A 5,743-nucleotide genomic window follows, 5' to 3' on the forward strand; every position below is an offset into this window, starting at 1 on the left:
ATTCGGGGCTCGCCGCGGCACCGAGCAGGACCGGGCGGGGGCCGGGCGGGGGCGGCGGGACCGGGCGGAGCGGGGAGAGGCGGCAGCGGGGGGAGCAGCCGAGCCAGCCCCAGCCCCAACGCTGCCGCCACCAGTCGGGCTCCGGATTTGACGCTAAAACCGGGTTTTGAGGTCGGGTGTGCGCAGAGGATCGGCACGGGGAGGGGAGGCAGAGCCTGAGCTGGGATGGGCGAGGACCCGGCCTGTCCCCGGCACGGGCAGCGCTGTTCGGGACTGTGCCCCGGGACGGCACCGGGGCCCCAAGTCACACCCGAACATCCCCAAGGAGCTCTGGTGCTCACCTGGGCTGTGGCTGGCACTGCCTCACCCAAAATCACGGCTGGGGTGGGCGGGGGTGGGACCCCGAGAGCGCTCTTCATCCTCCGAACTGCGCCGCGGGGCTGCGGAGGGGCTGCGTGCCCGGGGCTCTGTCCACACGCGGCGTCTGGAGGAACGGTGGCCCCGAAATGCTGCTGGAATGTGGTCACCCCCCAGTTCCCCTCTCCGGCCCAGGCAGAACAGAGAAAATGGGTCTGGGGGTCGATCTCACTGATGGAGTTGAACCCCCCAATCCCGCCAGGGACCTCCGGATGTGCACCAGGCAGCTGCAAAGCTCATCCGTACATAAATCATTTTCCAGGAGTGCGGCTGGCTTATCCAAATGCTGCAAGGAACGGCACCTCAGACGTGGGACAGGGGGGCTCTTCCGACCCCCACCTGTACCTCTCCCTGTCCTTTCTCCCTCCTCTAGTGAGACTCGGGCTGGAGTTGTCCCTTGCTGTGCTCTGCCTCGTGAGAGATGTCCCAACCCTTGGATCTGCCCCTTGTGGCTACCCCTCATCCCTCTCTCCACCGGAGTTTGCCCACCTCACAGCAGGGATGGGATCAGCTGTGGGACCATCCCAATCCAGGGCTGATTTTCCATCAGCTGCTGTCCCATGGCTGCTCTCTCCCTTGGGCAAGTGGCCGGCAAAGAGCTGGGGGTCCCAGCCTCCCGGGGCTGCCTGGGGACTGTGGCATTGTGCCACCTCTGGGCACTGGGCTGTGCCAGCAGCAGGGCGAGGTGAGCTCAGATTGGTCTGGATGATGTGTTTGTTGTGCAGAGAGAAAAATCAACGGAGGCTCGTGGGCTCCTGTAAACACAGCACTATTTATGGAGCATTGGCATCCTGCAGCATCTCCTCACACCTCCTCCACTGCAGGGGAAAGTGATGCCCCCTATGGCTGAGCATAAATCCAGAGGCATGGGGGTGCTCAGGATGGGCTTTGAGAGTGGAAAGGGCATTCCCAGAGAGCCCAAAGCCCCTCGCCCACCACCTTCCCAGGAGGAGTGTCTTTGCAATCAACCTCTGGCTGGGAGCAGGGCAGGAAAGGCAGCAGGTTCCTCACAGGAGTGCAATGCGGAAGCAAACGCAGGCAGGGCCCGGCCTAATTGTATGCAAATTGCCCAAACAGAGATTAAAACCATTCCTTTTCCTTTGTGGATTTGCAGTTTGTTCTCCCTCCCTGGATTCGTTTCCCTGAATGCACAATTTTAGCAGCACCCCTAAAAGCCCCCATATTTTGGCTGTGAACCTGCCAGAGGGGTCTGAGTTCTCTCACCAGCCCAGGGCACGGGCAAAGGCTGCAGGGATGGGATGACCAAATGGATACAGAGCCCATTCCTGACAGAGAGGGATCATCAGCTCATTCTCCTGACACCAAGCTGGGGATGTGTCCAAAGAGTGTCAGGGATTCCTGAAAAACCCATGACAAAAAAAAAAAAAAAAAAATCTGGTGAGCATCAAACACTGGGAAAGTTATTCAGGTCTTCCAGACTCTTTCTGGGGGTTTTAAGGAGAAAAATATCCTGAGAGCTGCAGTGGGTTGTGAAGATCCCAGTGCTGGATGATGCTGCCATGGGTAAATACCTTTGGCACACAGGGAGAGATGGGATGAAGTGAGACAAACAAGGGCCATGGTGTGACTTCCTGCAGCAGCTGCTGTGAGCTGGGGACAGGAGCAGTCTGTGGCTGTGGCAGGAGGGGAGGGTTGGTGTCTGGCTCGATGCCAGTGGGATGCACCCGGGGCTGTGGCATGTCGGGGCTGATTGATGAGACCCAACCCTGACTGAACCCCCAGGGTTTGGCAGCAGCCAAGAAATGCTTTTCCAGAGAAACAAGTCAGGGCTTGGGGAGCTCATTTCTGCCCATCTTTCTTCAGCTTTTCTCTGGGGTGTGAGCTTCCCTCTCCTGCCTTAGTTTAGCTGAATGAAGAACAGCTCCATGGTGCCACTCTGGGTGGTGAGGGCAGGAGAAGTTGAGGATTTCTCCATCTTTTCCATCATGGTGACCATCCCACAGCACTTCTGGTCATGGAAAGGGGCTTCTTAACTAGGAAAGTTGATTAGGAGTGTGGCTGGTGCCAGCAGCACAGGGATGTGTGCTTGGAGAGCTGATGGCTCTGAGAGACGTTAATTAGGACGAGTGACCCCCTGAGTGCCATGGTCTGGTGGGTCCACACAGGATGGCACAAGGCAAAGAGAGAAGCAGCAAACAAAGGGAAGCCCTGGAGCTTTTCCAAAGAGGCCTCCACTGTGTTGAGATGTTTTGGAGTGATGGTCATCCTATACTGTTGGGGCCACCACTCCGTGTGTGCCAGTGACACAGAGCCCTGGGGACCTCACTCAGGACACAGCTAGTCTCAATTTGTGCTCAGTTTCTCTCCCATTTATGGGATACACAGCCCTGGGAACCCATCTGGGGATCAAGGAGCCCCAGACTTCTGTAGGGTGGTGCATCCCTATCTGGACTTGGCAGGAGATGCTCAGCAGCAATGACACAGCACAGAAAACATCCCAAAAGATAAATGGGTAAATCCCAGAGAGTGAATGAAGGAAAGGCTGTTTTCCTGTGAACTGCCCATTCCCATGGAACACATCCCACTCCTGTCACTCAGAGCAGGTTGGGAAGAGGGCTGGCAGTGGTACCAGCGCACTGAGGGACAAAATGAATCCTGAGAGGTGCCTGTGATCCGTCAGCCCCGTGCTGGCACAAGGATGTGCCCCAGTTCCCTCTGGCCTGGGGAGATGCCACATCCACGGCGCTGCAGATTCCCACAGCAGCCAAATGTGTCGGGCCCCGCTCGGATCCCTGCCAGATTCCAGCCAGATGCTGCCCACAGGCAGCTGGGTCACTGTGCCTTGGCACAACAGGGCATTGCCAGGCTTTTGTGCTGCCCTGTCAGGGAGGAGCTGCTGAGACATCGCTGGGTGGAAGAGAAAACTGATCCCAGCCAGGGAGCTCTGGCAGCCTGTCCCTGGCAGGGCAGTGGGGTAGGGCAGAGGTCTGTCCCAAGGTCCGCCCCACAGCCGGATCTGGGCCCTTTGCCTCGGCACTGCTGCCTCTTCCTCACCACACCAGGGTTATTTTACTCCCTAGGGAGCCCCGGGGGTGTTACTGAGCCGGGCTGAGGGCCAGGAGCTGTTCCTGCCACCGCTTCCAGCCGTCTTTGCAGGGCAGGAGGGGCTTAAACCTTTCCAATCCTGCCAAGCAGTTCTGAGGACGGTTCAAATCCTTTGCCCCCCCTCCAGGGCCACCCTGGACCAAACCCAGCGCTGTTTGGCCTCTGGTTTCAGTTGCAGAGCCTGTGGAAGGTGCCGTGGGGAGGGAGGGGGAGCCCGGTGCTGTGAGGGCTCTGGAACACCCAGCAGTGATGACAGATCCTTCTGGGGCAAAGACTGGCATTAAACAGTGACTGCTCAAGAAAGGGAAAAAAAGGCTGTGAAGGACAAAAATGTAAAAGGAAAAATGTGAGTTGCTACAAGGGCTGAATGACGGGAACCACTTCCCTTGATGGATCTCAGAGATGGCAAAATCATTTTCTGAGTGATCTTTGGGGAAATATTGGGGAGGGGACGAAGAGCTGAGTAGGTGTTGTGGCTGGAAAAGCCCAGGGCCACCCCCAGATCTGGGCCTGTGATGACCTGGGGACACCTGGGGAGACCACAGGGGTGGTGGAAAATGAGGATTTGGGGTGAAGGAAAAAACTGGGATGAAGCAGTGACATTCCCACACCAATCCAGCCCAGCCTGGCTGGGAATGTGGGAATGCCCAGGGAGGACCGGGCTGGGCTGGATCGGTGGCTCTGAGTGAGGAGGGAGAGGTGGCAAAAAAGAAACCATGGCTGCTGCTCCCCAAGCCCATATCTCTCACTTCAGCATTTTGTCCCATATTTCTATTTTTAAATTCCCTGCTTTTAGCTTCCAGCTGTCACTTACAGCTCTTGGGTTTGGAAAGGGAGATTTCCCCCCACTCAGGCTCTCACAGACTGAAACCATCTCACCACCCTCCAAGAGGAAAGCTCTTCTTCCACCCAGCCCCTGCAGCCTCTGAGCCCTGCACCCCGCTGCTACCCAAATTATTGCTTTCCAACCAATTTAAGGCAAATTCTTTTGTATCCAGAAATTAATTCAGGACAGCGATTCACTGAGTAGGTTCTCCGTGTTGTAGGAAAAGATGTTCAAACCCTTCACACATGCCTAAACCTGCAGATTCCTATGGAAGATGTGGAAAATTTCTTATCAGCACAGGGGATCCGCCTCCTGCCTTGTTCCACTTCTCCTCTTCCATCTGCAATCGTTTCCCCCGCGGCCCTGGAGCGCACAAACACGGCTGCAGCGGCCCGAGCGCTCCCCGGGGAGCGGCTCCTGCAGGACACGGGACATTCCCAGCGCCCCCGCAGCGGCCGGGAGCCGTTCCCACAGCTGGGAGCCCCCGGAATTGCGGGGCCGCGAGGCCCTGCCAGGAGCTCGGGGTGCCTCGGCTCCCTTGGGCAGGGCGGCTCTGCTGCCTCCCCCCCTTCCAGCCAGGCTCGGGGGTCCGGGCAGGGCCGGGGGGGGTCACCCACCCCACCCAGCCCCGCCCCGCCCAGCCCAGCCCCACCCACCTCACCCAGCCCAGCCCCGCCCAGCCCCACCCACCTCACCCAGCCCCACCCAGCCCCACCCACCCCACCCAGCCCAGCCCCACCCACCTCACCCGCCCCACCCAGCCCCACCCAGCCTAACCCAACTCACCCACCTCACCCACCTCACCCAGCCCCGCCGAGCCCCACCCACCCCACCCAGCCCAGCCCCACCCACCTCACCCACCTCACCCACCTCACCCAGCCCCACCCAGCCTCACCCAGCCCCGCCCACCTCACCCAGCCTCACTCAGTCCCACTCAGTCCCACCAGCCCCACCCACCTCGCCCAGCCCCGCCCAGCCCCGCCCAGCCCCACCGAGCTCCGGGGCAGCAGAGGCGGCCGGGGGGATGCCGGCACCGCGTATCCCTGGCTGGGAAAGGCTGGGAGAAGCCCCAGGCTGAAGGCACAGACCCAGACAGGCATTGTGAGGGCAGTAACCCCAAATTTCCTCCCTTCACCACAGGAGAAGCCCTTCCCACGAAAAGCCTTGGCTGGAGCAGTGTTTGCCATCCGTGTCCATCTCCTCCATCCGGGCTGGGCAGTGGGGATGGAGCAGGGACGGAGCCTCCCGATGTGTGCCCATGACACCCACACCAGCTCACCCTTCCCAGAACATTCCAGGGGCCGGGAGCTGGGATGCTGCACCTCTGGGCATCCCCTGGGATTAAAAGGCACCCAGGCACTGGAAACTGGGAAAGAAGCCCAGGGTCGCCTCCTGGGGACAAGGGACCTCTCCATCCCCAGGGCAATTGGGGCT

The sequence above is a fragment of the Melospiza melodia genome, chromosome 28, assembly GCF_035770615.1.
Source record: "Melospiza melodia melodia isolate bMelMel2 chromosome 28, bMelMel2.pri, whole genome shotgun sequence".
NCBI lineage: Eukaryota > Metazoa > Chordata > Aves > Passeriformes > Passerellidae > Melospiza > Melospiza melodia.